The sequence below is a fragment of the Talpa occidentalis genome, unplaced genomic scaffold, assembly GCF_014898055.3.
Source record: "Talpa occidentalis isolate TD23 unplaced genomic scaffold, MPIMG_talOcc4v2.1 talOcc4.7, whole genome shotgun sequence".
NCBI lineage: Eukaryota > Metazoa > Chordata > Mammalia > Eulipotyphla > Talpidae > Talpa > Talpa occidentalis.
Genome location: NW_023605083.1, coordinates 109,249,886 through 109,274,776, shown reverse-complemented (window position 1 = coordinate 109,274,776; position 24,891 = coordinate 109,249,886). Strand labels below are relative to the sequence as shown.

The 24,891-nt window shown below is 35.7% G+C and overlaps 1 protein-coding gene across 3 annotated transcripts in view; it reads left to right on the top strand.

Moving 5' to 3' along the window:
- The window catches only part of PPM1E (protein phosphatase, Mg2+/Mn2+ dependent 1E), a 106,537-nt gene that overhangs the window by 34,753 nt on the left and 46,893 nt on the right, over nucleotides 1-24,891 (top strand). The gene's annotated exons all lie outside the window — the stretch shown is intronic.

The following is a 24,891-nucleotide window of genomic DNA, read 5'->3' as shown; positions in this document are numbered from 1 at the left end:
CAAGGAGCTTCCCCCCCGTTTTCTTTAAGGAATTTTATGCTTTCATGTCTATGTATAAGTCTTTAATTCACTTTGAATTCCCATCAGTGACTGTTTTTTCACCGAAATGTCAAAATTGTGTTATAAATTCAATAGAATTATTGTCTATATGCTAAGTTATCTGATCCAGTATACCAATATTTAAAAATAAATGCACTTAAAGTATATAATGAATAGGAAATTCCTTGTGGGAACGAGTCATAATTAAGGGGTTAGTGGTAATAATCCTACTAATTTTAGATAAACAGATTATTATGCTATAAACAGCAGACTGAAAACTGAATGGATACCAAATTTTGTTAAAATAAAGCAACTGGAAACTTTTAATGATGTGCTTAACTCTAATTGTAACATGTGACATTTAAAGTATAAATGATAGGGCCTCCCCGGTGGCGCAGAGGTTGAGCACTAGGCTGCGAAGCTGCCCGCAGCCTCTGAAGAACCGGTTCGATCCCCGGCTGCTCCCCGGCCACCGGAGGAGGGTCCCACATGACGTGCAGACCTCTCCTGCCGCCCACTGCTCCCCTCAGCAGTGTACTTCAGTCCTTCTGCCTGCTCTGCTCCCCGCTCTGGCTCTGGTGAATTCTCTCACCCTCCCGTGCTTCTGACTGTACCCAGTGCTTGTATAAATAAATGAATGAATCTTAAAAAAAAAAAAAATTATACATGGGATCCGTAATAATTTGTGAGACTGCAGAGACATCCTGAAAGAAAAATAAATAAATAAATAAATAAATAAATAAATAAATAAATAAATAAAATATAAATGATAATCAATTCTTGTCATTAATATTAGATTTCTTCAGGGAGAAGGAAGAAAAATAACTATTTCTTTTTTTTTTTTAAGACTTATTTATTTATGCATACAAGAGCTGGGGTATAGGCCAGAGGTGGGGGTGTGGTTGAGAGGATTCACCAGAGACAGAGTGGGGAACAGAACAGGCAGATTGACTGAAATACAATGCTCAGGGGAGCAGCAGGCAAGACAGGAGAGGTCTGCTATGCCATGTTGGTTAGCTCCCTGGCCAGGGATTGAACTCACGCTGCTGTGCCCAATAGCTTCATAGTACTGAGACTTAGCCCTTAACACCTTGCGTTACCAGGGAGGCCCAAAAACTATTTCATTTTAATGTGAAAAATTCTACATTTGAACCCCCTATTCAGTGGGTGCCATTCAGGGTCCAGAATAATCACATATATTTTGGTATAGATATATACGCTTTAGGTCTTTGATTTAACTTAGGACTAGGTAGCACTTTCCCAATGTAATAGAAATGAACACCCTTCGTTGAAGAGCAAGTATTTGGGCCTAGGAAACTTACAGAAGATGGAAATAGAGCAGTAACTAAAATCCTTCTCGACAATCAAGGGAACTTACTTTGAGAATCTAAGGAATTGGGGACAGCGTTTTCCATTATTTTTTGCCAGAGAGAATGGGAGTAGTTGAACCGTGTGAGAACTTTTCCCAAATTCTCACCCATTCTTCTGAAATGATAATTATTATTCACCTCTTAGTATGATCTAGTTTGATCAACTAATTTTTCTAATAATGAATTGAGATGCATTAAAGTAGTAAGATTTTTAAATGAAGTCGAAAGAGAAAAGTAAGATAAATTTTAAGTATAAGTTGTTGATGAAGACAAGACTTTAACTGAGAGTTGAGGTGCCGACATCAGGGAGAGTCTGGCAGGCAGAAGATAAAGACTGCCCAGATAGAGATGAGAGTTACCAAATGAGAGCCAGAATGGATGTAATAATGGAGGTAGGAAAGTAACACAGCAGCAAAAAACTAATAAGAAATCAAAGAAAGGAGGCACTGAAACATGAAACATGACACTGTATGAGATAAACAAGTATGTGAATAGAAGCAGAAATTATAAAATATGAGCTGCAATGTGGGTTGTTTACTTAGATGAATCACTGCTAAGTCTAATTATTTGGTAAAGAGAGTCCCAATTCAATCAACTATTTCTCTCTCTCTGTCTCTCTCCCCTCTGCTTCCCTCCCTCCTTCCTTCCTTCCTTTCTTGTTTGCCCCTTCTGATTTTATTATGTACATAGCTGATACTATGGTTAAAACAACTTCTCAGTTGTTAGCTGGTGGGAAAATGTCAAAGTTGGAGCCAGTTTCTATTCCCCTTCTGTTCTGGCCTTACATTGGGATTGAGTATTTCCTAAAAATAGAGTGTGTTCACATTCTTAAAGGTGTAAACCCATAGGCATTTATAAACTTCCTCTTTGATTAAGATAATTTGTGTTTTAAGTACATATTGAACATGATTAGAAAATGAAAATTTGGATTTAATAAGTGTCTCTTTTCTGGAATGCAATGTGCTTTTTTTCTATAGAGGTTCTAATTATAAGAAGCATAAATTTAAACCTCTCATTAATAAGGCTATGATATCAGACAGTTTGCCATACTGCCAGGAATGCTGTTGGAGAGTATGGATTGATTCTGTTATTCAGTGTCTGTAACAACTGTAGGCTGCCAGAGGAAGTTGCCCTCATTACAGAAGAGTGTTGTGGAAAAAAAAGTATGTCAAGAGAGCTGAGTTCTGATTATTCTCGCTATTCTTATTTGACCTAGGGCAAACTCTTATACACCTAAGTTTCAGATTTTCAAAGTGAGAATAACAACTCTTTTACCTATTTCAAAGCATCATTTGTTTATCAGATAATATAGTACACGTGAACACTTTTTATTTATTTATTTATTTTTAAAGATTTAAAAATGGGATGGAACTGGTGCTGCAGAGGCTGCGGACAGCTTCACAGCGCTGCGCTCAACCGCCTGCACCACCAGGGGAGGCCCCACTTTTTAAACTAGAAAGGCAAAATATAAAATTAAAGTCTTAGTCTCATTTCTGTCACACAAGGAGTATTGTATCTAGTTGAAGAAAACCAGAATGGGTATATTCCTGTCACGTAAGCGCTTCTGCTAAATTGCTTAAGGAATGGAATGGTCAAGAAAGGGAATATGAAAGTAGTCAGAAAATAATCATATGAGTACTTCCATGAAAAGCAGACTTACTTGAAATTCTATACACTGTGATGTTTTTCTGGATTGTGATTTTGCTTTTCTCTGAAAGATTTAAGTGAAAGAGAAAATACCTCACTTAATAATTATATATGTTTCATATCAAAGTACAGCAGTGATGAGTATAGGAGAACAGTTTTTAAAAAAGATTTATTTATTTATGCAAACAGGACCCGGGGTACAGGCCAGAAGTGTGGGGGTGAGAGGGTTCACCAGAGACAGAGTAGGGAACAGAACATGCGAATCTACTGAAATACACTGCTAAGGGGAGCAGCAGGAGAGTCAGGAGAGGTCTGCTGGGCCATGTGGGTTACCGCCCTAGTGCTGCATCTTAAGCCCTTGCACCACCAGGGAGGCCCCATGAGAACAGTTTTTATATATATGTGTAGTTATCCTTCGAAAATCAGAACTAACATTGCTTTTATTATTTGGATTCCCTATTGTATCCCGTTTTAATTAGGAAATTGTCTTTTGCACATTAATTATTATAAATATCTGTTAAATTAAGCATAGAATGGATTAAATACAGACAAGGTGTAAAATCTAATTTTCATACAAATTAGTAGAATATCTTCAAATATACTAATATATAAAATACTACATATACTTTTTAATTATTTTTTAAATATATGCTTTGAAAATACATGAATTATAGTTAAGAAGAGAAGTTTGCAAGGAGATGAGGACACAGATGAAAAAGTTCAATCCAGAGTTGAAAAAGTGTGTAACAATTATCAGTCAATAAACTTATTTATACATAATTTAAACTTGTTTTCATGTGGGTAAAAACTGGGTTGTCCCAAATACAGCAGTCTTCATCTCAGTTATCTGTTGAGTCAAAACCTTCTGAGACTGTGCATCTTGGACATAGATCCTAAGAAGCTGCTAATCACCTGCTACATGCTTTTATTTTTAAGTTGTGCATACTGAAAAACGTGGGTCAGTGAAGATACACATTTTTCTAGTCTAATTATTATTATTACTCATTTCAATGCAACTAATATAATCATTGTGAAAAGAGAAAGAATTCAGTTGTAAAATACTCTATTTTTCTTAATGAGGTTACCTTATCTACTGATGTTTTGTGTAAATGACAGTGTTTGAGTATTTGTGTATTGTCTTATATTTTTTAATTATGGGGAGAAGCAATTCATTTAAAATATCTAAGCACCTTTTAATTCAGAAAAAGTTGATAGCTGAGAAAGCTTTGTGTTGACATATTTCAAGAAACAATGCAATGAAAATAGTCATTTTTCATTTTCTGACTTATTCTTGGTGTATAGTACATTTCTCTATTTCTATACTTAAATATTTAAGTATGTTCATATTAAATACTTATTAAATACTTGAGAAAATTCATGTTAAATACATATTAAATACTTGAGAAAAATGTCAGGGATCATTCAAGGTAAAACATTTCTATATTTTTTACTTAAATATTTAAGTATATTCATAAGTGTAGAAATATACTTAAAGTATAGAAATATACTTAAATATTAAAGTACATATTATTTAAAGTTGTGCATACTTCCAAAGCATTGCAAGTACATATTATTTAATATATACTTTAATATTTAAGTATAGAATATAGAAATGTTTTACTTTGAATGGTCCCTGACATTTTTCTCAAGTTTATTCAGAGCAAATGATAACTGCTTTGGTGTCTTCTAAAAGAAATTTAGCTGGACAGATACAGCTGTTACATTTATAAATAGCTACAGATGTCTGCAACAATAAAGGGTTTACTCAGGTTGTTATGGCAACTAAAATTCAGCAGATTCTCAAAGATAAGTTATATTGAAGGAGAGTGCATTAAATGTACATTTAATCCAATTATATGATAAAAATTATTGCTTGCTATCTATAATTTTAGATTTCAAGAGAGAAATCAATTTTAACCTGTCAATATAACTTAATATCCTTAATATATAAGGATTCTGTTACTTATTATCTGTATTTTTTTTAAAGATTTATTTATTTATGCATATAAGAGCTGGGGTACAGGCCAGAGATGCGGAGGGCGGGGTGAGAGGATTCACCAGATACAGAGTAGGGAGCAGAACAGGCAGACTGACTGAAATACACTGCTGAGAGGAGCAGTGGGTAAGATAGGAGAGGTCTGCTATGCCATGTGGGTTGCTCCCTGGCCAGCTGGGGATCGAACTCGTGCTGCAGAGGCTTCGGTTTGCTTCATAGTTCGGCGGTGCTTAACCCCTTGCGCCACCAGGGAGGCCCATTGTCTGTATCTTTTTAAAAAATATACTTTTTTTTTTAACAACAAATTTTTTTTTAATTAATTTATTTATTTATACAAGCACTGGGTACAGTCAGAAGCGCGGGAGGGTGAGAGAATTCACCAGGGCCAGAGCGGGGAGCAGAGCAGGCAGAAGGAGCGAAGTACACTGCTGGGGGGAGCAGCGGGCGGCAGGAGAGGTCTGCGGCCATGGAGTAGCCGGGGATCGAACTGGCGCTGCAGAGGTTGCGGGCAGATTCGCAACCCAGCGCTCAACTGCTGCGCCACCGGGGAGGCCCTTTAAAAATATACTTTTAAGGAGGTTTTCTTGTCCTCATGATAGATTATACTAACCCATTTACTCTTTTTTATACCCTTTTGTAAAAGTTGAATGTTTATTTACATTTGCTGGCTAAGTTGAGGGTACATTTTTGTGTCCATGTAATATGGCAAAGCCAGCATTGGACTTGAAGTCCATGATCTTAATCTAATGCTTTATCCAACTGATCTAACCAGTTAAACTCTCTTAAGACTATTGAAATAAACAAATCTATTCAAAGATTGTTATATAGTACATCTGGGAGTAGAACATTGGAATCTGTAAATGAGTAGTTTTAGCATCTAAAAGTAGACACTCTAAAATTCACAAATGAAATTTGTAAACATGGAATCATGGGATTTCTTCCTTGCTGTTATTTTGTTGCATTTATATGTATTTTGGTTTTAATAATTTAATTTTCCTATTTGTGATTTAAGTGGCCAAATGTATTGCTCTATTTATGGACAAATATTTTGTTCTGAATAAAAGCATGTATCAATCAACAAAAATATATTATTCATTATGTAATGATTTTAGATTTTTATTAATTTTTTAGTATATACTTTAATAAACACTCTCTCTACATGTCCTATGTATATCTTTACAGTGAACTTATCTATTTAAAACTCGGAAGTGTCAGAGGTATCTTCCAAAGCATTGCAAAACTTGTGAAAGCACTTACTTATTACCAGAATTCATATTTGAACTAAGATATACATATAATCCTCATTCCTCATTTTAAAGACAATAAGGGGACCTGTCACACAAAATTCCCTCACTTGCTTTCAATTCATACTTCCTACCCAAATTGGTCATATATTGAATTTACTTTGCTTCAAAATAAATGGAAAAAATCTAAGCGACTTTTCTTTAACTTTTCATAAATATTGCAATGACTTCAAATTTAGGCAATCTATATCCTCTACCTTTTCAACTACTATTTTTGGAAAATGAATTTCTTTTCACTGCTTTAAACAGAGAATACAAAAATAGGTATCAAATGCATAAAGGCAATGTAATGGTATGGCATACCATTTTCTAAAGAATTTGATAAATTCTTTAAACAGGCTATTGAGTATCCTGTTGACAGAAAAGCACATTTATATAAAACGTTCACTTTGGTGTCTCCATACAGTAATAATATATAGATTTTAGAAAATGTCACAAATACTCCACCAAACACAAAAAATCTTTATTGTAAATTGTTCCATTGAATTTAAGTTGCTCTTAATATTCTGAGAATGATTTATGACAGCTACACATAGAATCTTCCAAAATAAAGGCTTTTTATACTCAGTAATGAAAATATAAAGTGAAGATGAGACTTGAAAGAGAGGGATTCTGCGCAATGCTCATTCTTTTTTCCCTAGGTTTACTCAGATTATTTAAGTCTATATGCCAATTTTTACTTTGGAATTTTAATTTTACCCTTTCAGTACATGAATACATTTTCCTCTTACATTTTTTCTTTAATTAAATCACATTTTTTATTGTGGTAAAGTTGGTAAACTGTACTGTATATGATTCAGAGGTACAGGTTCACATCTCTTCAGATATGTGCCACCATACCAAGACACCTATAGTCCTCCACCATAGTCCTTTGGGCACCCTTTCTCGCCTCCCGCTTTTTATTTACCTCAATTCTCTGAAATGCTCTAATTTCAAAGATCTAGATGCAGTCATAATTGCATCTTCATTAAATGAGATTGCTTATGCACTTCAAGTATTAGGAATGACTTACAAAGTTCATAAAACATCAAAACAAACAAATGAGATAAAATAGTATAAAAATAAAAGAGTAAAAGAATAATTAAAGTACAATGTTGACTAGCCTATAAAATGTGTATGTGAGATCCTAAGTGCTTTTATGGCATATATGAAGGCGCAGAGTCCAATACCTAGAAAAAGAGAATTCAAACTTTGCCTTAATGCTCATTGCGTGGCACTGCTTTAATTCTGACTTACTTCATTCACTCATTCTAAAAACATTTATTGAGTGCCTACTATGTGTCATGGCCTGTTTGTCACTGTGGATACAAGAATGATACAAGAACATAACGAACCTGGTCCCTACCCTCAAGTTACTTATGATCTAGAGGGAGAGGCAGATAATAGACACTTAAAATAATTAGATAATTACAGATGGTGTTTTGAACAGAATCAAGCAAAGAGGTACAGCTACTTTAACTTGAATGGCAGAAAAGACATTTTTGTGGAAATAGCTTTTAAGAAGAAGCCAGCTATGTAAATATTTGAGAGAAGAACATTCTCAGCTGAATGAACTGAAAGTGCAAAGGGGATAAGCTAGGTGTATTCAAGAATCAGAGTAAGACTTGTGTGACTGGAGCTTAGCTGACAAAGGGGTGAATGGTCACAGAGGAGCTAATAGAGATGGAAAGAAATGAGAGCTTTTTGTCCATGGGCTGTGAGTGACTTGATCTCTCTGGGTCTCAATTTCTTCCTTTTCTAGTGTGCCACATCCGCTGAACTGTACACCCAGTGAACTATTCTATCACATCCCCTGAATGTTATTGACACAACATTTTTTTAAAGATTTATTTTATTTATTTATGCATACAAGACTGGGGTACAGGCCAGAGGTTCGGGGGTGAGAGGATTCACCAGAGACAGAGCAGGGAACAGAACAGGCAGACTGACTGATATACACTGCTGTGGAGAGCAGCGGGTGAGTCAGGAGAGGTCTGCTGCGCCATGTGGGTTAGCTCCCTGGCCAGGGTTCAAACTCATGCTGCAGTGGCTGGAAATAGCTGGATAGCACTGAGACTTTATATTCTTTCTCTTGTGATTCTACTGACATTAAGTGTCCCAGAGAAGACAACTTTATAGAGATGAAAGCAAGTGAGTAGTTTCATGAAACTGGAATTGTGGGAGAGACTGTGCTTATATAAGGCAAAGAGCATAAGGGAGCTCTCTATTTTCCACTCAATTTTGCCATGAACTGAAATTAAAATTACCCTAAAAAATAGTCCATTAAAAATTACTGTAGGCCTCCCTGGTGGTGCAAGGGATTAAGACGCAACTATGAAGCTAGCTGCAGCCCCTGCAGCATGAGTTCCATCCCCAGCCAGGGAGCTACCCACATGGCGCAGTGGACCTCTCCTCACCCCTCCGCTGCTCCCCTCAGCAGTGTATTTCAGTCAATCTGCCTGTTCTGTTCCCCACTCTGCCTCTGGTGAATTCTCTCACCCCCCACAACTCCGGCCTGTACCCCAGCTCTTGTATGTATAAATAAATAAATCTTAAAAAAAATACTATAGCATTTAATTATTATTTTTAGATGAACTTATAGAGGGTTAGGTTTATTTATTTTATAAATGAGACTTTATAAAAAAGTAATGTTTGCATTCATTTCATTCACTAATTCACCAAATGCTTATTTAGTATTTTTATTGTTTCAGGTGCAGTTCTAAGTCCTAAAAATATAACAGTAAATTAAAGCAAAGATTGCCCTTTTTTCAAGGAAATTAAATTCATTCCAATGGGTGAGAACCAGAAAATAAACACTAAATTATTCAGTCAGGTGATTTTAATAATGCAATTGAAAAAAAAGAAAAGAGAGAGCAGGATATGGGACTAGAGATTGATGAGGTAAGGGTGCATAGGGAGTTTGCTAGTTTTTATAAGGTCATCAAGGAAAGCCTGTATGCTGCAAGAAGTTGCCTTATTTGACCTCAGCTGGAAACATTTCCTTTAAATTAAGTACAGATCTGAAGTAATTGAAGAGGTGAGTGATATAGATTTCAGGGTGAAAAGCTTTCTGGGCTGAGAAATCAAAAAGTGCAGAGACAGTGAGGTATGAGAATGCTTAACATGTTTTAGAAACAGTAGAGATTTGTGTGATGTAGAGTGAAGTGAAAGAAATATATAAGAAGACAAGGTCTGAGAGGTGGTCCAGAATTAAATCAAGTAGGTCCTTTTAAACCATGGTCAGGATTTTGAATTTTTCTTTGAATGAAATGTATTTTTAGCAGAGGAAATATATGATCTGAGTTACATTTTTAATATATTTTTCTGGGTATTTTTAGCAGAGGAAATATATGATCTGAGTTACATTTTTAATACATTATTCTGAGTGCTATGTGCATACTAGATAAGAGTATGAGGGGAAAGGTAGTGAAAGGGAGAGCAGTGAATAGGTTAATACAGTTGTACAAGTGGGAAAAGATGATAGCTTAGACCACAGAGGTCATTTTGGAACTAGTAAGAGGTGGTCAGGTTCTGAATATATTTCAAATGAAGTGATTGGATTTGTTTATGTGGCATATGAAAAAGGAAAAGGGTGAAGAATAAATTTAAGGCTTTTGGCTTGAGCAATTGAAAGAATGGAATTGCCATTTACTAAGATGGAGATGGCTTGGGGAAGAGCTGGTTTAGAGGGAAAGTCAAGAGGTGCCCTAGTGGCACCTAGCCTAATAGAATTTTTTTTTTTACTGTTGAAATATTGAGTATGTGTGATCAGCTGTGAGGTTCAGAGAGAAAGTATGAGTAGAAATACAAATTTAAGCATTATCTATAAATAAATGATATCCGTGGAACTGGCTTTACAATCACTATCTACACATAAAATGAAAACTATCTTTTTTTCTGCAGTATAAAACATTGATCTCTTGTTCTTTTCTAAACTCTTCTCTTTAAAAAATTATCGTCATCCTCATTGCTTTCCTGTTTTAAAATAGAATCTGAGATTATCAGAAGACATATCTTAGAAATTTCATCAGCTTCTGAAAACTGTGTTTCCAGACTACAATGGGATATTTAAAATATGCAATATGTAGCTCTTAATTTTAGGCCATTGAATATAATTTAATAGGTTTAGGTCACTCAGCAAGGTGAAAAAGTGGTTTTATGAACTTAAAATGTAACACTTTAGACAAATACGGACTTATGGTATCATTTTCAGTCATGATCTTAGTGTCTGTGTTCTTTTAGATTCATAATGGTTTGATATTTTTCTATTATAATGCAAGGAAATGTAAATTTTTTATTTATGTACTTCAGTGTTATTAGAATCATTATTATAGGACTGTTAATGTTAAAAAGTCTTCATAAAATATTGAGTAGTGCAATTCAGGTGTTTTACTTTTCAATAAAGATTAACTTTTTTGCAACATGATTGTTTAAGAATACTACTTGCTTCCCCCCCTCTCTTCCCCCCCCCCCCCGTTATAATGGCCTAATCTATGTGTGGGATCTACTGTTTTTTTCATTGGAATCACTTTGAGAAAGTAACAGTTCAATTCTATTAACTGAAGAAATCTTTAAAAGTCATCTTAGGCCTCCCTGATGGCGCAGGCAGTTGAGTGCAGTACTGTGAAGCTGTCTGCAGTCTCTGCAGTGCCGGTTCAATCCCCACCGGCTGTGGAGATGTCCACATGGTGAGGCAGACCTCTCCTGTCTTGCCTGCTGTTCCCCTCAGCAGTGTATTTCGTCAGTCTGCCTGTTCTGTTCCCCACTCTGACTCTTTTGAATCCTCTCACTCTCCCGCACATCTGGCCTGTACCCCGGTTCTTGTATAAATAAATCTTTAAAAATAAATAAATAAAAGTCATCTTAGAATTGCTGCAGTTTTTACCATACTGCTTTTGCCATTAATCCACAATAATAACTTGTAGAAATAACAGTCAGTAAAATTAATGCCATATCTATTTCTGTACATTTCTATTTCATCTCTCAAGTAGTTGCAAGGATTTTAGCTATATATTTTTTTTTAAATAATAAATTTTATTTTTATATTTCCCCATACAATTGCAAACGCCCCATTCTGACCCCAATCCTTCCCCTCCCGTCCCCCACCCCCCAAAAAGTGTCTCTGGTTCATAGTTTTTTGTTGAGATTTTAGCTATATTTAAGTGAGGTCTTTTTGTCCCTACTAAACATCTCAAAATACCACATAATACTATTCTTATTTAAAGTGATGATTTTAAAGACTGTATTTAAAAACTATAAGTATGCATAATAAGCTTTCAGTTATCTTCATTATAGTTGATTATTCATTACTTATTCAAGACAATATACTATGCTATATTGTATATATACTATACTATGCTATATTGTATATATAATCAAAATAGTGGTTTTTATAAATAATTTTTGTTCAAAGAAACATTTTGTTAACTAGTGAATATGTGCAGAGTTGATTCTTATTATTCACAGTATTAATGTTCTATAAAGTCAGCGCAAACAGGGGCCTCCCTGGTGGCGCAAGGGTTAAGATGCAACTTATGAAACTATCCACAGCCACTGCAGCATGAGTTTGATTCCCGGCCAGCCAGAGAGCAACCCACATGGTGCAGTAGTCCTCTCCTGACTCACCCACTGCTCCCCTCAGCAGTGTACTTTGGTCAATCTGCCTGTTCTGTTCCCTACTCTGTCTCTGGTCACTCCTTTGACTCCCCATGCCTCTGGCCTGTACCCCAGCTCTTGTATGCATAAACAAATAAATCTTAAAAAAAAATAAAGTTAGTGCAAACAATTCAGTGAATATTGAGACATCTTTCATAAGGGAAATCCAGAATTAGATTCCTTTGAGCCCCTATTTACAACATTTTTGTCAATCAGTAAAACCCTGTTTTATATTTGTTCATGCTTTAAGTTACCCTATTTAATATTAATAATTTTTTTATTCGTTAAGAATGAATTCAAAACTAACAGCACCAAAATTCCCACCTGAATGAAGGTTGTTGAATATATACATTTACCTCCATAAATTTGTATCACAACCTTTTTGTGCTTAGGAACACAAGACAGTATAGCACTGTGCTTGGGACCGAGCAAAATTGCAAGTACAAAAATGCAGAAAAAGAAAGAAAAAGAACCACAGCACTAAATACACGGTGAAAAGGACACTTGTTTTCATTATGAAAGTTAAAACAAGAAGTTGCCTTGTTTGACCTTAGCTGGGAACATGTCCTTCAGACTACATAAATTATTTGTCACTCTGTTTTTGTCCATGAATAACTTAAAGCATAATGGATATTTACAAATAAATTTTATTTAGTAAGTGGATTTGCAAATACAAACTCTTTGGGGTTACAAATAAATTTTAGTAAGTGGATTTGGAAATACACACTCTATAAATAATAAGAACCAATTGTATACAAATATATTTTTGATATCTTCCTGAAACATATTTTCCTGCTTTCTGTCCTAGCTCAAATGTTACCCTATCTCTGAAACCTTTCCCAACTGTCTCAAATAAAATTAACATTCTCTCCATTACTCAATAAATAAAATCTCATATCATTGAGTAAGATCTCATATCATTTGTACATGCCTTTTTGTAACATTATCACATTTTATGTTAATTCTTTTTCATGATTCTTTAGACTACAAACTCCTTAAGAACAGGGACCTTTTCTCATTCTCTCTGTATCCTTAGTACTTAATACAAGTTTGTCACATGTTGAAATTAAATTTTAAATGAATGAATCAAGTAAACTTCTCTGCAAGTGGATTTATGTATGTATTATTTTAATGAGTCATCTTAATGCAAAATTGTAGATTATATGAAATGGAAATAGTTACACATTTTATACCAGTGAACATCTCTTACTTATCTCTATTTTTGTTGGTTCTTTTTTCACTTGGATGAAGCTGCTTTATTTGGAAAGGAATGAATAATGAAGCAGATAATCAGTTTTTCCATTACGCTTTAAGAAGTCTTATGCAAACAAAGACTTAATGCACTAGGCTCTGTAGCAAAATACCCTGATTCTAAGCTTTAGAGAAGGTTTATACTCAGGTAAAAATTAGATACATGTTACGCTAAATGTTAATTTTTAAATATTAAAAAAATATAGACTGGTATAGAAAAAAATGATAAAACACCCTGTATACCCACCACCCTGTTTGTAACAGGTAACGTTTGTTTATATTTTTTGTTAAAAGACTTTTTAAACTAAACACTGCAGATTTAAACTGAAATCAACTAGCATACTCTTCCTTATTTCTATGTCTGCCCCCTTCCCCTGTTCTAGTTCTTTTTCCCACTTAAGCTTTATAGGGCGGATTTAGAGTCCTTCACTGGTTTTGTTTGTTTTTTTAATAAAATGTCATTCAGTCTGGTATTTGGGATGCGAAACTTTTTTTTTTTCCTTAAAGATTTATTTTTTATTTATACAAGCATTGTGTACAGTCAGAAGTGCGAGAGAATTCACCAGAGCCAGAGCGGGGAGAAGAGCAGGCAGAAGGACCGAAGTACACTGCTGAGGGGAGCAGTGGGCACGGCAGGAGAGGTCTGCGCGCTATGTGGGACCCTCGCCTGGTGGCGGTGGCCGTGGATTGGCACTGCAGAGGCTGGAAGCAGCTTCGCAGCCCAGCGCTCAACTGCTGTGCCACCAGGGGAGGCCCTGGGCTGTGAAACTCTTCTGAAAGTTATCAGTTTCTGTCTATTTATAAACCTTTGTGGGAACATTTAATGAGATATTTTGTTTATCATCCAAATTATAAATTTATCTTTCAGTATTGTACTCCTTAGGATGTGAACTTCTTATTAACAGCCATAATTAATTGTACCCAAATGTCATCCTTGTTTCACTTGCAAAGAAAAAGTTTTTAGACTTTCAAAATGAAGCTATTTCAATAATTCTGCTATAGACATTCTGAAGCACAAGTAATATAAATAATGAACAATGAAAAATATATATTAAAATATATTAGAAACATGGATCTATAGTATCATATTTAGTTGAATAATATACTGCCAATTCATATTGGTAAGAAATATAAAATTCTTTTGTTTCCTATGCATTAAATTAAATCTAACTTTGAATTGCCCAACTTGGTAAGATAAGGATTCATATCAGTCGTCATGGGAACACATAGAGAAAGAAGTATGAACTTCCTTTCTTTCCTTCCTTTCTCCTCCCAACCCAAGAATATACAAATCTTCAAAAAGAAAACAAAGTAGAATGGGCCCAGTTGTCAGCAGTTTATTTTGTTCATAACTTACTGGTGATATCCTTATTAAATAAGCCAATGTGTTCCTTGCAGTAAGATGACATTTCTGTTTTTTTGCCCGCATGATGGTCTCTGCTGATTTTGAGGCCTCGGTACTTGGAATATAGCCTCCTAAAAGTGTTCCATGTAGCCTGTCTCCTCTGTAGTCTTGGCATTTTCTTGAAGCACAGAGAATAGGATTCAGGTATATGCTATGCCTGATATTGCTGAACATTTCCAGTATGAGAAAGTTGGGTTTAGGAGGCTTTTTCCCATTCTCCCTGATGGTACTCAAAGTTTTGCCTTTAACTCAATCTCCTCAAAATAAATACTAAAAGGCAAATTAGCCACAAGTAATTTCTGTTTCCCATTCAGTAAATCAGCTCTTCCATAAGTAGTGGAGCTCCCAGATCTGATAATTTCTTTAGAATTGAAGAAAGGGGGGAAAAAATACATGGAGAACAAAATACAAATTGAAATCTTAAGTTCTGTGACACTTATATGAACACCCATAGACATACATATGCCATCCACCTTTCTTTATAGTGCTAACTTCCGAAATGTTCAGTTTTTATTGAGCAGTAATAGGAAAGAGGCCCTATATTATTATATATGAATTTATAAGTAATTGAAACATGACTAATAAAATGAGCAACTTGGATACTTGCCTTTTACTCACTGTAAATATCACAATAAAGCATCCTATTACATAGATTTTTTTCCCCAATAATCTAAAAGGTAATCTAGTATCTGTCAAAATGAAGTATATTGTTATTATGTATTTTCAGGAGACATTAAGGAGTAACTAAATATGTAGATCTATAATGAGTCATAAAAATCAAATTTGATAGTATTTTTATTACTTTTACTTGAATTTGAAATAATTTTAAGAGCAGTCAGTAATCATTACTAAGACCTATACTATTCTGAGAGCTGAGCTCAAATATAAAGTTGAATATGATATATCCTTTACCCTCAAGGTTCTTGCAGACTTGTAAAAAATATTGAGTAAGTCAGTAATTGTAGAAATGCCATGAAAGTATACAAATGGAAATAGAAGGGTAGAAGGAGACTTCCTAAAGAGGATAATGCTTTAAATGAATTTTTTAGTGTCCAGTAAGGAATGTTGAAGATACAAAGGATTGTTCAAGGTGAGGAAATGGAATTTTTGAGTTTATGTTAGCATAAAACAGACTCTCAATAACTATCCCTACTTCATAGTAGTTCAATATGACTGGAGCATGAGAGGAATATCTTGAAAGCAAAGCGATGGCATGGGCCACCCTGGTGGTGCAGGGGTTAACGATAGAGCCATCAAGCTATTGCCAACCACTGCAGCAAGAGTTCAATCCCCAGCTGGCCAGTGAGCTAACCCACATGGCACAGCAGACCTCTTCTGTATCGCCCTCTGCTGCCTCAGCAGTGTATTTCGGTAGATCTACCTGTTCTGCTCCCCACTCTGTCTCTGGTGAAAAGTATGAGCATGACAGTGGCTGAAAAGCAGAAGGATGAAAATAATTATTTCTAAGGAAAATATGTAGTTTTTTTTTTTAAAAATAGGGATAGAGTTGTGTCTCATATGAAGTGAGAGTATACTTCCTTCAGACGAAAGGAGAGAATAGTGTTTCTAGTAGAACAACAACAAGTGCATAGTTCTTGAATACCTGGTGTGTTTGAGAAACAGGTATCTATTTGTAAAGAAATGAATAATGAGGAGAGTTAGGACTAAGAGTGGGAAGGGGAGGCAGAACCAGATTATTTACAGGCCTTGTAGACCATTGTGAGAACTTTGGCTTTTATTTTGCATGTGATGGGTTTTGAGCAGATTGAGACATATTTGACTTACATTTTTCCCCCAACTTTTTATTATGAAAATTTCCAAACATTAAAAAAGTTGCTCACCCCTTGGCTTCAACAATTGTTAACATTTTGCCTTATTTGTTTTCTGTCCATCTGTCATTCTATTTTTGCTGAATCATATTCTCTTACATAACCAGAGAACACAATTTTACTAATTGAAATAGAAATCCATTAATGATTCTTCCCTGAATTTATCATTTTATTGAAGTTTGACTTATATTTTGAAAAGAACTATTAGGTCACAATGTGAAAAAGTTTGTGGTGGAGGCAGATTTCAGTTATTATATTATTATAGGAGAGATGGATAAGGTGATAGCTATGGTTATGGTGAGGAGTAGCCATAAGCCTCCCTGGTGGCATAGGGCTTAAGTCTCAGTGCTATTGCTACTATGACCTGAGTTCGATCCCCCACCAGTGAGCTAACCCATTTATAGCACAGAAGACCTTTACTGTCTCGCCCATTGCTCCCCTTAACAGTGTAGTTCAGTAAATCCGTCTGTTCTGCTCTTCACTCCGTCTCTGGTGAATCCTCTCTCCCCAGCACCTCCGGCGTGTACCCTAGTTCTTGTATGCATAAATAAATCAATCTTAAAAAAAAATAAAGTACTTGCTTTCACTGACTTTGCAATCTAAGGGAGGAAGCCAGACAAATAAATCAAACCAAATAAGATGTTTTATATGTTTTCATAAAAATTCTGATGGAATGGCCAGGAATGGAGACTAGGTTGATGGGATAACAGAGCTCAACATAGATCGTCAATAACATTTCTTAAACTAATAGACAAAATGTAGAGGATAAGAAAATATGAGGTAATAGTTGATAAAGAGTAAAATCCCAGGGTCCTCCCTGGTGGTGCAAGGGGTTAAGCACCACACTACAAAGCAATCCGTAGCCTCTGCAGCAGGAGTTTGATCCCCGGCCCGCCAGGGAGCAATCCACATGGCAAGGCATACTTCTTCTGTCTCGCCTGCTGCTCCCCTCAGCACCCGCTGCATCTCTGGCCTGTACCCAGCTCTTGTATGCATAAATAAATAAATCTTTTTTTTTAAAAAAGAGTCAAATCCCATACAATTACCACCATGGTAACCCTCTAAATGAAAATAATGTTACCATTATTATAAGCCAAGCATAGGACTAACTACTGTAACTCTGTATACTAAGTACTATGTATTAATTATTCCACTTATTTCTCATAGCAACACTAAATGGTAAGTAGTAGGCCCATTTTACAGTTTAGTAAAACACCTCGGAGTTTAAGACTTGTTCACAGGGACAGTAAAGCCTGAACACAGATTTCAGTCATGACATTAAGAACTGGCAAATTCTTTTATTTGCTTGTCCAAAGCGCTGGTAAATTCCTTTAGATAAGCAGCTAATTTGGGAGAACAGTAGTGGTGTGCCTATGAGAAAGACCTTTTGGATTTGGGCAAAGTTAAGTCTGTTGAAGATTAAGCCTGTAAATCAGGGATAAAAAATACCCAATAGGATGAAAAATACTACTCTGACTAGAAATAATTTCTCCTTCCTCTGATCTTCTATAGATGGTGACTATGCTATTCTACCACTTGCTCTGTATAATTAATTAGACAAAGTACTTAATAACCTCTTTCAACTCAAATTTTTTCATTTAGCAAATAGAGATGATAATACCTGCCAAGCCTGATCAAGTGAAATATATAAGACATAAATTGGAATGATGTTTTAATTACCTTACTGGACTATAAACTACTAGATGGTGGTCCTGGGTATCTTTTCATGCCCTACAGCATGAAAAGGGATCATCCTGTGGTGTCCATTTGCAGTAATATTTACATAATAAAAATCAGTTGAACAAATGAATGATTCAGCAGGCTTTTCACCCACTATAACAGCATGCAGCAGGAACATGTAGGTGGCACAGCTTTGTTAGTAATTCCAGTTATCTTGAAACCTTTGAGTTCACCTGAGCTGTACTGTACTTTGGATGTAGATTATAATAAAACACTTTTTGCTTCTGAGAACCATTTTAGTTCATTTTTAGCAACCTTGCTCTAATGCGTAAACAGTTTGGCAGAGAATGGGAATATGAAACAGTTGAAGCAGTTGGCTTTGCTGACGCAAGAATACTTTGAGTTTTGTGATACTGAGCTGTAGGCACAGTTGAGGTGCCATGCCAGATGCTGTAAAATATCTGTTAGAAATAGGTAGCTTTTAATATGACCATCAGAATTAAAACTAGCTCTTAGACTTTGATCTTCCAAGTTAATAACGGAAATTAAAGAATATAATTGTGCACCATTATTGTTTGAATAGCATATGGCCTTACCAAATCTGAAAAAATTGAGATAGAATATTTCATATTTTGTAATATCACTATTCCAAAGTTGTTTATTTGAGAGTCTCTTCTCCGTAATTTACATATTCAAAAAGGAGGCTTTAATTTCCCACTTCGACTCTGATCATACTAACTAAAATAATTCTCTCTATATTTCTTCGTATGTTTTCATTGTAACACAGAATAGGGGATAATCGTTAACTACCTTCTTGTGTACTGAAGAATAGAGTGGGCCTTACTAAAGAATGAAGTCAGCTCAGGGCCAGATGAAATAAACAATGACCCACAAATGATTTCAAGGGGTGGTTGAAGACTGTTGTACTGCACTCCTTGGAAGATAGGAGAGAGACAGACATATAGTCACACATAAATAATAAGAAATATGGCAAGGAGCTGTTGTTTTTTTTTTTTTTTTAAATGTAGAGTGGGTAAGAAAATTCTCTTTAATTTGACAAAGACTTGAAGGAAGTAAAGGTGTGAGCCATAAGGATAGGTGAAAAAAAAAATCATGCAGGCAGAGAAAATGGTGCAAAATATAAAAGACTTGAAGTGAATGGATGATTGGTCTGAGGAATAACAAGGAGGCCAGGATGGCTGGATTTGATTGAGGAATTAGTAGAATTGTAGGAGATAGTCAGCAAGATAGTGAATGATTTACTAGCATGTGAGCAGATTTTCTTAAACTTTTTTTGTTTTGATAACTTTAGGTTGACATGAAGCTGCTAATATTCCCATCTACTTCCTAACGTTAATATCTTATATTACCATGGTACCATTGACGAAACTAATAGACTAGCATTGGTAACTTACTATTAAATACACATCAGACTTAATTTGAATTGAATCAGTTTTTCTGCTATTGTCCTTTTCCTGTTCCAAAATCCAACTAGGATACCATATTGCATTTAATCATCATGTCTCCTTCATCTCTTCTGGGCCATGATAGTTGCATGGTCTTTCTTTGCTTTCTGTGACCTGCACAGTCTTAAGGAGTCTGAGTGTTTTATTTATTTATTTATTTTTAAAAGATTTATTTATTTATGCATACAAGAACTGGGGTACAGACCTGGAGGTGAGAGGATTCACCAGAGACAGAGTGGGGAACAGAACAGGCAGACTGACTGAAATACACTGTTGAGTGGAGCAGCGGGCGAGGCAGGAGAGGTCTACTGCGCCATGTGGGTCAGCTCCCTGGCTGACTGGGGATCAAACTCATGCTGCAGTGGCTGTGGATAGCTTTACAGTGCTGTGCTTAACCCCTTGTGCCGGGCCTTCCTGGTGGCACAAGTGGTTTAGACATAACCTATGAAGCTATCCACAGCCACTGTTTGATCCCTGCTCAGGGAGCTGACCCACATGGCACAGCAGACCTCTCCTGCCTCGCCCGCTGCTCCCCTCAGCAGTGTATTTCAGTCATTCTGCCTGTTCTGTTCCTCCTTCTGTCTCTGGTGAGTTCTCTCACCCCCCTGTACTCTCACCCCCCCGTACCTCTGGCCTGTACCCCAGTTATTGTATGCATAAAATAAAGAAATCTTTAAAAAAAAAAAAACAAAACCAAAAACCTTGTCCCACTCCTGGGAGGCCCAGAAGTCTGCGTATTTTATAGAATGTTATTCAATTTGGGTTGATCTGATAATTTTTTCCAAATGACAACTAGGGATAAAAGATTTTGCTAAGAATACACAGATGTGCACTTTTCCAGAAAATGAAGTCATCCACAAACACTGTTTTAACCAAGTCATCAAGGTTAATATCACCAGTGACCAGTCATGTCCTCTCACCAAGCTTTATATATCAGTGCCTGTTTTTGTAGTAATTCACAAGTATGCCATATCAGTAGATGTGATAACCAAAGACGATATTGAATCACATGTGGTCAGTAGTTTGTTAATTTGTAAAAGTCCTAATTTTACAATTTTATAACTCTCAATCAACTTGAATTAACTGTATCAAGCACTATTCCTATATCCTAAATAGTAAATTTTTGTTGCAATTTGAAGGGATTTTGAAAATGTTTACCTCTATTTAAATGCATTGTAGTTTACCTACTTCTCAATGTGGAATTTTAATGTTGAATTACTAGGTTGAAGACCTGTGTTCTAGGTTCAACTCCATTATTTCCTAAATATGACTAATTTGCTTGCCTCATTTTTCTCATCTACAAAATGAAAATAATCACATCTTTCACCACACCTGTTAGTCAATTTATGTTGTCAGAGGTGCTCCACTTAAATAGATTTATTTATTTATTTATTTATTTTTATAATTTTTTTTAATAGAGGCATGTTTTTATTTATTTATTTATTTATTTATTTATTTATTTATTTATTTATTTAGTTTTGTTTGTTTGTTTATACAAGCACTGGGTACAGTCAGAAGCGCGGGAGGGTGAGAGAATTCACCAGAGCCAGAGCGGGGAGCAGAGCAGGCAGAAGGACCGAAGTACATTGCTGAGGGGAGCAGCAGGCGGCAGGAGAGGTCTGCGCGCCATGCGGGACCCTCCTCCAGTGGCAGGGGAGCAGCCGGGGATCAAACCGGCGCCGCAGAAGCCGCGGGCAGCTTCGCAACCCAGCGCTCAACCGCTGCGCCACCGGGGAGGCCCTTAAATAGATTTTTAAAGACCATTAGTTTGGGAAAAAATAGTTTTGAACAAAATGTTCCAATTAAACAATGACTTGCTGCTCCTTATAGGTTGTTGTAAGGATTAAACGAGCTGCTCATGTACATAAATTCTCAGAAAATAACCAATAGAGTAGAATTTTCTATTGCCCCATTTTTCTGATCTTATTTGAGTAAACATTCAGTTAATCTTATTCATTTCTCATTAGATTTTATAATTCTCTGTCACTAATGAAATAACAGAAGCTAAATAATCAGAATTTTGGGATATTAATATGAGAGAATTTGTACTTGCAAATTATAGATTGGCAAGATGGTTCTTATGGTTCTTTCCAATTCTATTATTTTATGTTTTAGTAGCCATTCTACCTGTCTCAGGATTTGATAAAGGATAACCAAGGTAATATATGTGAAAAACCTTTTTAATGTGAAATACCTTTTAATGTGAAAACCTTTAAATGTGATATTATATACTATGAACTAGTTAACAGAGATTGCTTCAGTAACTATAAGAATGGTGTGTATTCACTGAAAATAGCAATGTATATCTGATATGTTAAGAATTCCCCCCTCCCCCCACCCCAGGGGAGACCTAGAGTTTATTATTATTGTAGTTATTGTATATTTATGTTTGTTTTCCTAGCTGGAGGATTATAGTACTTTTTTAATATAGTATACATTCTCCTATATCTTCAGACCATTTCTATGACTGTTTTCCTTGAGGTAATGCCCAGAGGTGTTGCTATGCTTAAGATTATAATTTAGCATTAAGGAGACGTCTTTCTCAAAACCAATTTAATACAGACAAAAATAGATCTCTGCTATCAGATTTGCTCAGCTTGATGCTGCTACTCTGGGTTTAACTTAAGCATCACAGCTCCAATTTTGTGATGACTTCAGAAGAGAAGCTATAGCTGGAAAGTAAAATGATTTTGAGCCTTGCTGTATGTAGTGTCTACTACAAGCTATTTCTTCTTCTAATTGTATGAATAATACATATTTTTTTACTGCTGTGGTTCTGCAAAAAATATTTTACGACCCATTTTTTAAAATTTTGGTTTTTACTTACTGAGCCTACCAGATATTTCAAATTAAATTGTTTTTTGATTTGCTGGCTCCCTAAGGAGTGGCACATAAAGAAAATTATAGCAAATTACTCTGTCCTTAGTCTGAATTTTATTTTATCATAATGAACAAAGACATTTCCTAGATATTTTTCATGTAATTCCTGAAAATAGTTTCTCAGATTTTTCTCAGCATCAAAAGCCAGGCTGAGATTTTCATTTTGTCCCTGGTCGCTGTATTTTGTTACTTCCCTGTCAACATTCCTATTTCTTTTCTTTTTTTCCCCCTTCTTCCTTAGTTTATTTTCTGAATTTAACAGTGGGGAATCCATTTGACTGTGCTCACAGCAGGTAATAAGTACTATGGTAGTCACTGGATTGGTTTCTTTGGATGGTTAAAAGTATAAGAGGGTAATTAAGCTTTTCTGAAGCTGCCAACTGTATTGGGGGGTTGGTGCATATTTAAGGCTTATTTAAAAATAGTTCCTTCAGGAACTGAACTATTTAACCAGTAGAATTCCTAAGGGCATGCATATCACTTTATCAGGTAGAGATTACTTAGCTGAATGGAATTTGTGTCAAGTAGAAGAAAATCCTCTTTCATATGAGGTTAGATTTAATGCTGTACTATCTCATTTTGATTTATGTTCAATTTCAGGTTTTTAGTGTGGTGTTTTTTACTTACCATAATTCCCTAAAATAGCTTTTTAGAAACAATACATACTTTTTAAACGCAGGCTTCTAAAAAACTGAGTAAGACATTTATTTAAATACCTTTAAATAGTCAGACTCAGGTAACATCTTTGTTTCTCGAACCCAAAAATCTAAAGCTAGATTAAATACAGAAAACAATGTTTTTATGAGCTGCAGTTATAAGATTTAAAATTTTATCTAAATAAATATTAATATAGGATGTTAATTTTATATCTTAAGACCCAAGCATTCCATCTGAATCATTAAGAAGAGCAGAGCTGGGCCTCCCTGGTGGCACAAGTGCTTAAGACATAACCTATGAAGCTGTCTGCAGCCACTGCAGCACAAGTTCGATCCTTGGCTAGGGAGATACCCACATGGCACAGCAGACCTCTCCTGGCTTGCCCGCTGCTCCCCTCAGCAGTGTATTTCAGTAGACCTGCCTGTTCTGTTCCCCACTCTGTCTCTGGTGAATCCTCTCACCCGCCACACCTCTGGCATGTACCCCGGTTCTTATATTCATAAATAAATAAATCTTAAAAAAAAAAAAAAGAGCAGCGCTTTCACCACTTTATTCAACACAGTAGTAGACAGTCAAGAAGAAAAATAAAAGGCACATTGGAGATGATGCTCTAAAATTATCTGTTTACAGATAAGAGTTTATATAGAGAGAGCCCTAAAGATTCCACAAAAGTGTAAGAACTAATAAAATGAATGCCACAAAGTAACAGGATATAAAGTCAGTATGTAAAAACCAATGACATTTCCATACATGAACAATGAACAATTTGAAAAACTTTTAGGGGCCCCCTGGTGGCGCAAGGGGTAAGACGCAACCTATGAAACTGTCCGCAGCCTCTGCAGCACAAGTTCCATCCCCAGCCAGCAGGGAGCAACCCACATGGTATGGCAGACCTCTCCTGACTCACCCGCTGCTCCCCACAGCAGTGTACTTAGGTCAGTCTGCCTGTTCTGTTCCCCACTCTGTCTCTGGTGAATCCTCTCATCCCTCAAAACTCTGGCCTGTACCCCAGAGCTTATATGCATAAATAAATAAATCTTAAAAAAAAAATTAAAAAAAAAATTTATTTATGATAGTGCCTCCCTGGTGGTGCTGGGGTTAATTCTCAGCACTATCAAGCTATTCTCAGACACTGCAGCATGAGTTTGATCCCTGCCAGACCTCTAGGCCTGCTACTCTGCTCAGCAGTGTATTTCAGTAGATCTGCCTGTTCTGTTCTCCACTCTGTGGTGAATCCTCTCACCCCCCTCCCACCTCTGGCCTATTCCCCAATTCTTGTATGCATAAATAAATAAAAATAAATCTTAAAAGAAAAAAGTAATACTATGTTATGATTAGAGATTAAAATAATACAGAAAAATGGAAAATATAAAACTCCCTAATTTTTCATTCCCACTACCTATAAGTACATGTACATGTCAACATCTAAATCCTCTTTCAAATACAACTGCTGTCTTACTTGCTCCTTTATCTTACTGTTGTCTTACTTGCTCCTTTCTCTTAATAATATATTTTGAACACTTCTGCAGCAGAATGTGTCAATTTACCTTGTTATTTTTAATGGCTGCATTGTATTCCACTGTATTTAACCAGTATCCTATTAATCAGACATTTGGATTATTTCTAGCTTTTTGCTGCAGCGAATAGCTTTAAATATATGTTTTGGAGTACTTTTACAACTACATCAATAGGATATATTTCTAAGGCTTGGTTGAAAGATATGTGCCTTTTAA